The following is an 11,834-nucleotide window of genomic DNA, read 5'->3' on the forward strand; positions in this document are numbered from 1 at the left end:
CCCCGCCTCGCTGCTCGCCTTGCCCGCGAGTTCGGCCTCGAGTTTGCCACCGTCGCTCCCCGCCTCGCACTCGAGTTTGCCCTTCACCGCTCTCCGCCCTAACAGTATATGCTTTGGTTTAAATGCATAATGTTCACGAGATATGATGTTTCTGCTGTCTAGTGAAAGTAATATATGAAGGAAATCGTGCTATGTCTACATACATAATACACAACGGAAGACATGTATGTACAAAAATACTAAGCATGTAGAGAGCATGAAATATTCATATGGATCGTCTAATTAAATCTAACATGATCCTTATTATAAAGTGAGCATACAAGAGTTAGAAAGTCATACTTTCGTAGCGTGATTCGATGGAAGATCGAATAACCCCTAGCTCTTGCTCCTTGTAGTAGAAAATCTCCTTGTAGTGGATCTCCAAGTCTTCAAGTGAGCTTGATAAAATGGGAGTCTTCTTAAGACACAAGGCAAGATATCCACCCCGGGTTTCTTAAAATCCTACTACTTCCTCTTACTCAAAGATTGCTAAAGTTTAGTAAGAGGAGAGCTCTCTTTTATTCTCTTATGGAAAAAACACTTAGCCAATTTTTCATTAACCTTTCCATAAGAAAAAGAGCTCATATTTATAGAGTGAAATGTGTTCATGATATGAATGACTCATCCTATGAGTCATGCAATGAATCATCAAAAATTAATGATTAATCAAGTGAGTCATGCAATGAATCATCTTATGAATCATTACATTTCAAAACCATGTGCTAATAAACCATGTGCTCAAACCATACCACTAAGTGACTCATCTCATGACTCATTATACATGGTATGTGTATTTCATAAATGAGAATACCAAATTATTATCACTAATACAGTATTTCATAAATACGGTATATAGTATTATTCCAATCTTTAACTAATTAGTCACTATATGACCAAATAAATCAAGAGTTGACCAAAAGTCAACTGTTGACCAAAAAGTCAACTAGTTGACTAAAAGTTAACTTTATGGGAAAAATACTGGAATTCATTTCCTAAGCACATAGCATTCCGATTTTACCGATATACATAACCGTTTATGTGTATCCGGAAGAAATCATATATGCGTATCAATCATACGCATCACTCCATAAATTGTGTTTCATAGGATTCAAGTACGCGCTTGGTGTGACTCTAGGGCCCAACTTAAAAAACTCGGTAGTGGATCATATCCATAAGTACAACAGAGGTGCTAGCTACACATGAAGACCACCCGGGTATAAGTTGTGATAAAGGTCTGCAAGATGCTTATCCAATTTTATCAGGACCACTCAATGATAATACCGTACAGTCCGGTCTCTTCGTCAAACCATGTCAAACTATTGAGCCTAGGGTATGGCAAACTGTCAAACCCTAATAGCTTGATTAGTGTTTATTGATATTAAACTCATAACCTATAAGATCAAACTGACACTCAGTTTATCTTATTCACCTTGGCCAAGGATTTCCAGACTATAGTTATATCAAACAATCTTATGACATCAACCCCTATACTGGGAGAGACGAATCCCTTCTTGGCATCTCAATATCTACTTATGTCTCGGGATGTACCCAACAAGAACCGTTATGCACAATTCAATAAGAACCGTGGTTAGGTAAAAGTCTAAATACATCTTTACTGACATATAAGATATTGCACTCATGCCTCAGGTCAAGAGACTACTATGTACTATATCACTTGAGAACTTCTATTTGACAGTTAAGTATATTACCAACTAGATGTTCTCGGCGAGTCGTTCAGTCAACTCATTCACTAATGAGTCACCTGTATACTGTATCTTGATGTCTCACATCAATGATCTAAGAGATTGATCATCTCCTTCAAAAGGAGAAATAAAGTATACACTAGTCTAAACAAAAGTGATGATGTCCTATCTCAACACTTCATCAACTAGGAACATTTTAGAATATACGTTACCGACTAATCAGATCTCTTCATTACGATCACTATCCGAAATGTCTGATAGTCTAGTATTTATTCTAAGGACATTATCTGTATATTTAGAACATCAGATAAATCTGACCAAAATAGCATACTATCATTTCGAACAAGGATGTTATATACATATAGGTCCTGTTACAATATACAATAATTGCCTGCAGGGCACCTATATCTAACAATATATTCATATGGATACATCTATTTTTCTTCCAATATGTTAATATTAATACGGTTGTTTCAAGCTCAGGAGTTCGCTTGTGATGATATCATGTTTCATTGGGAACTCTGGTTGATGTTGTTTGTTATTAGGCTCAAATTGGAAGTCTTGAGTGTGGCCATGAGGATTGGAGTTGCGTTACAAGTCATGGTTGTAAGTGAAACTGTATTTCCTTGAGAAAGTTATGTAGATGAAAAATGTTGCAGGTGGAGATCGGGAAAGTTAATGGAGGGAAAGTAGTTTGCAAGCGTATTTCCTTGAGTTGCAAAAATAATCATGTGTTTTGGAATAATGTGATAATTTGAACTAAAGTTATGTATGTATGGATGCAATTATGTGTTCTTTGAACTGTGTGTATCTTAAGTTTGCGAGTTGATAATGTGGTTGTATGGATTAATCATGTGCTTTGATATAATGTGATAATTTAAACTAAAATTATGTATGTATGGATGCAATTATGTGTTCTTTGAACCGTATGGTTATATGTACCTTTAGAGTTTCAAAGAATGGATAATGAGTTACAATTTTTTTCCAAAACTTTGAGTTGTAAAACTTCAATAATTGGGTATAAAACTGGACTAAAGAGTTATAAAAAATGAATAAGGAGTTACAATTTTTTTTTCCAGAACTATGAGTTACAAAACTTCAATAACTGGGTACAAAACTGGACTAAAAGTTACAAAAAATGAATAAGGAGTTACAATTTTTTTTTTCAGAACTATGAATTACAAAACTTTAATAACTAGGTGTAAAACTAGACTAAAGAGTTACAAAAATTGAATAATGAGTTATAAATTTTTTTTCCAGAACTATGAGTTACAAAACTTCAATACTATGTACAAAACTGGACTAAAGAGTTATAAAAATTAAATAAGGAGTTACAAATTTTTTTTCCAGAACTATGAGTTACAAACCTTCAACAACTGGGTACAAATCTGGACTAAAGAGTTACAAAAATTAAATAAGGAGTTACAAATTTTTTTTTCTAGAACTATTGTTTGCGTCGGAAATCAGTTTCATTGTAGCTACTATTACAATGTTTATCATCCTACAACAGAAACAAAAGAGTGAGCCTTTTTATAAGAATTCTCTTTACAAAAGAAACAAAAAAGAGGATCTCCTAGAAACACACGCAGAAATTATTTATCAATCGTTGCTGTTAGACCCTAGAGGGGGGGGGGGGGGTATCTGATTTAAATGCTAATTAAAATTAATTAACAAGTTATCCTAGCAAGTATGAAATACAACAAGTTATATGAGCTAGGATAAGCAATATGAACAATGAGATATATCCTATATAATAAAATATATATGCAAAGATATATAAACTAATACAAGGGGTAAACAATATGAACTAGATAATGGATGATAGAAATAATGAGCTATGGACAATGTCGACAAGAAATATAAACATAAGATAAATGCGCCAAAGCAAACTCAAACACACGATATGATCACGGAGTTCGGACCTTCCGTCCTACGTCTCCGCTCCCCACTCCCGGGGAGAAATCCACTATCACAACCGGCTTTTCTACGCTCACCCGAATAATGTTTACACCTCATAGTGTCAGTTTTCAACGCTCACCGAACAACGTATACAATCACTCACAATGTCGGTTTTCAACGTTCACCGATCAACGTTCACTCCTCACATTCGGTTTTCTAGTTCACCGAAAACTTCATAACAACACACTATCTAACAAATATAAATTTGTTCTCTACAATAGATGAGAACTCAATTAAGCATAACTCAATGTTACAATCTCTCACAACCCTAATATACTATGTATGCAAATACAATAAGCTCAAGTGGGTGTGTGTAACAATAAGATAAAATCAAATCTAAACTCAATATAAAACTAGCTTTAATAGAATGATAATCAAATAACTAAGCAAATGTAAAGCTAGATAGAGTTTAGAAAACTTCTCCAATAGATGACAAGATGGAGAGATAGAGATTGGAGCCCAAACAAGAAGATGATCTCCTCCACTTGTAAAAACAATCTTCAAACCAAACAAACACTAAAAACACACTTAACCCTTGTTTAAAAACTTGTTTAAAACATTCCTTTTCTTACTGAGATAGAAGGGGGTGTGGGGGTTTATATAGGAAAAGGAAAGAACAGCAAAAACCCCAAACAGATGACAAAAAAAGCCCCAGCCAACGGTAACAAAAATAGCCGTTGGAAAGAATCTGACAGAGCGGCGGTCGACCGAAAAAATTCACGGTCGACAGCGATCCAGATCCCAAACTGAGAAAATGAGCAGATACTTCTTCGGTCGACCGGTGCGGTCGACCGTGGGAAGTCTCGAGCTCTCGGTCGACCACGGCGGTCGACCGACAAACTCTCTGCTACCCACTGACAAATGAACACAGGTACAGTCAACCGGTGCGGTCGACCGAGGACTGATACATGAAAATGAAGTGGACTCCTTGCTCATATGAACTTAGAGTTGAAGGATTCTAGATGCACGTGCATCAGAGAATCTAAAAAGAAACTTAGAGTGGAAAATATCATCATTTTGCAAAATAGTCCAAAACACGAAAATGTAAACATATGAATTTTGACATTTAGGCTAAACCATGTTTTGAAACTTTGCACAATGATTTTGTAGACTTAATAAAATATGTATATGATTATTGTTAAGTCCAAAAACTAAGAAAACAATATTTTCATAAAATTACATATTCTATGCAATATATGCTAAAACACAATAATAAATATGAAACATGTGATTTCATATTTATAAACATGAAAACTCAAAAACACATGTATGTATATATATAATTATATATATGAACATGAAAACTCAAAAACACATGTATGTATATATATAACTATATATATGCATAGAAACCAAAACTTATGTATATATATATAACTATATATATATACGAAGGAAACCAATAAATGTGTGTGTATATGATATTGAGCTTAGAGTATCTAACACACATAATATAAAATCTAAACTAGATTACCCAAGCTTGATCTTGATCTTCATTGTAGCTCAACTTGGTACACATGCGGATGAAGCTTGAACTTGATCTTTAACTTTGAATTGCATTGCTTCACCGACATTCCGCCAACCTCCTTTGGATATGATCGTTGTGGCGCAATCCATCCATCCTCCAACTCGTTGTTTGCCTAGAATAAATACGAAAACACAAACACTAGACAAACAACATTAGTGGTAAATTATTTGTTAAACATCATCAAAACAAGAAGGCCAACAATCTCTCCCTTTTTGATGATGACAAACAATTTACAAAAAGAAATATATGCATGAAGGAAATGAATATATAATTTATAATTCACATGCATATAAACAAGAAAGAATATACTCATAATATTTCTCCCCCTTTGACAACATCAAAAAGGGGACAGAAGAATTAAGAGAGCGAAAGCTCCCCCTATCAATAAGCATAGGTGAGTGTAAAAACAAACATAGAATAGGGAATAGCTCCCCTTATCAAAATGCCATATAGAATATATGAAATGAAGATCATGACAAACATGTGAGCAAGCATAAAAAATATGCTAAAAATCACTCACATTCAAGAGATAATGAGAACATATATAAATATATCAAGATGAACATATTGTCTCATATCAAAAAACATAAAAACCATGTATAAAAAAGATTTATGAAATCACAAGAAGGAAGACATGAGAATCATGTAAAAAGTTTTCAAATAAAAATAAATCAACCAATGAAATCATAAATCGCAAGTAAATCATATAAGAACATAAAACGAAATCATCATTGATTTTCAAAACTCAAGAGAGACAATTATATCTAGCTATTGAGCTAGTATCAACCCATATACATATTTTAGCATCCGGTAAACAAGATTTGGGAATAAACACCCAATAAATCCGGAGGGTTATATAAACACAAACCTCTCATTAAAAACAAAACTAATAATCATGAAGACAAAAGAATTGATCAATTAAAAATTGTTTTCATATAAAAGATTTCAAAGCATAATTTTCAAAACCAAGATAAAGAAAAATAAAAACACTAAAATTCTTGGTTTAAAATCAAATTTGTTTTGGTACCCAAGTAATCTTGGTACCAAAAGGTTTAGGGACATGACCCCTATCATTTAAGCTCAAAACCCTAGAGTTATGAACCCGTTTAGGCACATATGGTGCACTAGCACGGTCAAAATAAAAATTATACTCATGACCTTTCCGATTGCGGTGCAATAAAGAGGGTTAAATGATTTGTGTTGACCAAGTGGGCGTGCACGAGAATCATTTGCAAATAAAGATTTTTCTTTTAAATTATTTCACAAATGAGAAACATCATTAAACAAAGATGGTTTCTTTGGAGCATTTTGCAAAATAGGAACTTTTTACACATCAAAACAAAATTTAGCAAGATGTCCAAACCTACCACAAACATCACATTTAAAACATTTGCAAACATGGATGATCTTTTAAAATTATTTTGCAAATGTGAAACTCTCTTTAAATCAAAACAAAATTTGGCCAAATGACCAAAACGACCACAATGATCACATCTATACACATGAGCATGCTTATGATGAACAATGGGTGCATGTGTGTGTACATGTGATGAAGAAACTTGATGAGATGCACAAGAAGGATTAATATTCTTATGTTTGTGTGCATCATAGCAAAATTTAGCTAAATGGCCTTTACGACCACAAATGGAGTACTTGTAAACTTTGCTATATATGTGTGCATAATGAGTGGATGATTTTGACTTAGTCTTGGCACATATATCCATAAGCCTCTTATGATTATTAATGCATGTTTTCAAAGTTGAATCTAAAGATGAAATGCTTTTATTCATAAGATTCAAATCTTCATTTTTAGGCACATATGTATTTTTAGAAGTAGAACATAATCTACTTCTAAGTTGGCATTATTTTTATCATGAGTCAAGTTATCAATATCCAATTTCAAATTTTTATTTTCCAAATTTAACATATCATTGTTTTCTTGAAGAGCAATACTTTCTTGAGAAATGATATCAAATTTGGAAGCTAACTTCTCATGATCGGATTTTAAATATTCATGCTTGCTTTTTAAATTAATAAAATCATTTTGCAATTTGTTAAAGGCATGCAATAATTTTTTACTAGCACAAGTAAGTTCATCATTAGGTAAATCATTAATGGTTTCGAACTCGCAAACCTCACTAGGGCTATCGCCTAGTGGCCGTGTGCATGATGCTCCATATGAACTTGAAGCCGGATCCTCCAAAGCTTGTCGGATCGCCTCCAAGTCCCCTTGATGCGCTTCTATGAATTTCCACAATGTATAAGCGCTATCAAAAGAATCAAGCTTGTTAGACATAAATGAATCAAATGCATTTAATAAAAATTCTAACATAAGCTTGTTCATAATAAACATCTTTTTATCATGTTTGCTCCACTTGGATATCTCCAATGTTATCCTAGCAAGTATGAAATATAACAACTATATAAGTTAGGATAAGCAATATGAACAATGAGATATATCCTATATGATGAATATATATATGCAAGGATATATAAACTAACACAAGATGATATATCCCACCAAAGAGATATACAATATGATGTATGGAAGGATATTAAACTAATACAAGGGGTAAACAATATGAACTAGATAGTGGATGATAGAAATAATGAGCTATGGACAATGGCGATAAGAAATATAAACATAAGATAAAGGCGCCAAAGCAAACTCAAACACACGATATGATCATGGAGTTTGGACTTTCCGTCCTACGTCTCCGCTCCCCACTCCCGGGGAGAAATCCACTATCACAACCGGCTTTTCTACGCTCACCCGAATAACGTTTACACCTCACAGTGTCGGTTTTCAACGCTCACCGAACAACGTATACAATCACTCACAATGTCGGTTTTCAACGTTCACCGATCAATGTTCACTCCTCACATTCGGTTTTCTAGTTCACCGAAAACTTCACAACAACACACTATGTAACAAATATATCCTCACATTCGGTTTTCTAGTTCACCGAAAACTTCACAACAACACACTATGTAACAAATATAAATTTGCTCTCTACAATAGATAAGAACTCAATTAAGCACAACTCAATGTTACAATCTCTCACAACCCTAATATACTATGTATGCAAATACAATAAGCTTAAGTGGGTGTGTGTAACAATGAGATAAAATCAAATCTAAACTCAATATAAAGCTAGCTTTAATAGAATGATAATCAAATAACTAAGCAAATGTAAAGCTAGATAGAGTTTTGAAAACTTCTCCAATAGATGACAAGATGGAGAGATGGAGATTGGAGCCCAAACAAGAAGATGATCTCCTCCACTTGTAAAAACAATCTTCAAACCAAACAAACACTAAAAACACACTTAACCCTTGTTTAAAAACTTGTTTAAAACATTCTTTTTCTTACTGAGATAGAAGGGGGTTTGGGGGTTTATATAGGAAAAGGAAAGAACAGCAAAAACCCCAAACAGATGACAAAAAAAGCCCCAGCCAACGGTAACAAAAATAGTCGTTGGAAAGAATCTGACAGAGCGGCGGTCGACCAAAAAAATTCACGGTCGACCGCGATCCAGATCCCAAACTGAGAAAACGAGCAGATACTTCTTCGGTCGACCGGTGCGGTCGACCGTGATAAGTCTTGAGCTCTCGGTCAACCGCGATGGTCGACCGACAAACTCTCTGCTACCTACTGACAAAAGAACACAGGTGCGGTCGACCGAGGACTGATACATGAAAATGAAGTTCTGAAAATAGTTTTTCTAATTTTAAAACACTATTTAAAAATATCAAATAAATTTCAAAAAATGTAAAACTTTGGAGAATAATTGTAGACATGATAATAGACATGCTACAATGACTGGTTTCTAAAAAGGACTTCCCAAATGAAAAACATCATCATTTTGCAAAATAGTCTAAAACACGAAAATGTAAACATATGAATTTTGACATTTAGGCTAAACCATGTTTTGAAACTTTGCACAATGATTTTGTAGACTTAATAAAATATGTATATGATTATTGTTAAGTCCAAAAACTAAGAAAATAATATTTTCACAAAATTGCATATTCTATGCAATATATGTTAAAACACAATAATAAATATGAAACATGTGATTTCATATTTATAAACATGAAAACTCAAAAACACATGTATGTATATATATAATTATATATATGCATAGAAACCAAAACTTATGTATATATATAAAAAACACATGTATGTATATATATAATTATATATATGCATAGAAACCAAAACTTATGTATATATATATACGAAGAAACCAATAAATGTGTGTGTATATGATATTGAGCTTAGAGTATCTAACACAGATAATATAAAATCTAAACTAGATTACCCAAGCTTGATCTTGATCTTCATTGTAGCTCAACTTGGTACACATGCAGATGAAGCTTCAACTTGATTTTTAACTTTGAATTGCATTGCTTCACCGACATTCTGCCAACCTCCTTTGGATATGATCGTTGTGACGTAATCCATCTATCCTCCAACTCGTTGTTTGTCTAGAATAAATACAAAAACACAAACGCTAGACAAACAACATTAGTGGTAAATTGTTTGTTAAACATCATCAAAACAAGAAGGCCAACAGTTGCTTGCGTGAGATCTTTACCTGTACTAGGGACGCGTTAGCCCGTGGACGATCGATTCACAGATCTGGATTAATCGTGAAGAAGGCTCGGTGTTTTTGTTTCAGCGAGGAAGCTAGAACAAAAGTAAATATCTCAGCGAGATGAGATAAGTACTCTTCTCGAGATCAAAGCGATGTTTGATCTCAAGGAACGGGGTAAAGGCCTATAGATCTCTCGAAATATTCCTCTTTATGCACGAAGTTCGCCAATATCTTGTCTTTCTCTCTGAAATCTGTGGCTCTCTGCTTTCAATTCGTCAGTCTCTCCTCAGCTCGCTCAACCTTCGTGCATAAGGATGCCAAGGGGATATTTATAAGCTTCGGATGTCGTGTTGATGCATAAGAATTCATGATTTGGGTGTATCTTCAATTAATAATGACTTTCCCGTGTTTAAGGATGTTCTCAAAGCAATTAGGAAACTAGTGAAACACACGAATCCCGAGAAATCATCGAAAAACGCATTTTAGGGGAATCTGATTGTCTCGGCACTATTTGTGAGACACACCCAACTGTCTTGCTTTTCAAGACACACTTAAGTGTCTTGATTTTCGAGACACACTTAAGTGTCTCGATTTCCGAGACACACTTAAGTTTCTCAGAACCTGAGACGGCTCAGGCTGTCTCACCAAGTGCGAGACAGCTTCGAGCCTTGTTGTTTCGTTATTTTGCGCGTTTCATTGCTTCGTCGTTTCGTCATTTCGTGCGCTTCTTCTTAGCATCAAACGATTCTCACTGACTCAGATAATGACGTTCATCATCTCCTCTTTGTTTTGAGCTAAGTTTGGAAACCTATAGGCAAATTTCAATGCCTACAGATACCCCCTCCAAAGTTTTTAGCCTCCTCAGTATTTTATCAAGGAATCTGTAATACTTTGGATAAGATAGGCCCTACCTTCAATCTCTTTAATATTTTATCGCGAAGATTGCATTGAAGGATCTGTGAGTGGCTTCAATTCTTTGACTTCTTTGGCTTTCATTCTACTCAGTATTTTGTCGAATAGTCTGAAATACTTCTGTGTTGCGTTTATCGCTTGACCATCGTCAAAATCTAGAACTGGACTTGATGTGTTGATGTTGGAATTAGCTCGTGTCGTTGAGTTGATGTTGAACTAATCATCTTCGTCGGGAGTTTATATCTGAACTGAGGTTAGACTCCCGGGGGTAATTTTGGCGTAGAATTTTGGCATGAACTTGATTTTGGTGAAACTGTTGAATCATTTAACTGTGTTGACCTTCGTTGCGGTGTAAACACAGTTTATACTCATGCGTAAATGGAGTCTACATTATTTAAGCTCTTAAGGCGTCAGAGCGGGGAGAATCGGTTTATACGCATATACTCCTCGAAGTTTCGGGGAATAGTTTAACCTCATATACCCGTTAGAGGTTTAAGGAGATGCAGTTTATACTCGTATACTCATCGAAGTGAGAATACATACCTCGAATACGTCGAAAAAGGTAAAAATGGGCGAATGCATGTACAAAAACATCCATGGGATCCATGCTTTGCGCGAGACAGTCTTACGTGTCTCGCAATTTGAGGCGGTCCATGGTCGGCTTAGTGGTTTAAAACTCTAGTTCTTCCGATTCTTCTTTTTTTTTCTCTTCCTCCAAGCTTGAAAATTCTTCCTCTACAAGGATTCTAAGTCCTTTCTACCTCTATTCTTTTCCTTCTCTTTAAATCCATCGGGCTTTGTGATCTAAGGTTTTAATGACTTTCAAATCCCAAGTTCGAAGGAGTCCTCGTAGTGGGTTCTTCCTTGCCAAGCTCGTTCTCCTTTGATTAAGGTAAGCTTTGCTCTCATATCTTCAATTTCATTCCATCTCTCGAGATTCTTGGTCCTTGAATTTCGGTTCTTGGGAAAAAACTGAAACCCTAAGTTGGGCTTTGGGTGTGCCACTCGCTCAAGCTTTCCTTTTCTTCTTGAATTTGGTAGGAGCTGACGCTTTGCCTTAGCATTTGAAGGATTTTGTATTCCCTTTACGAT

Source organism: Asparagus officinalis, chromosome 10 (genome assembly GCF_001876935.1).
Source record: "Asparagus officinalis chromosome 10, Aspof.V1, whole genome shotgun sequence".
Taxonomy (NCBI): Eukaryota; Viridiplantae; Streptophyta; class Magnoliopsida; order Asparagales; family Asparagaceae; genus Asparagus; species Asparagus officinalis.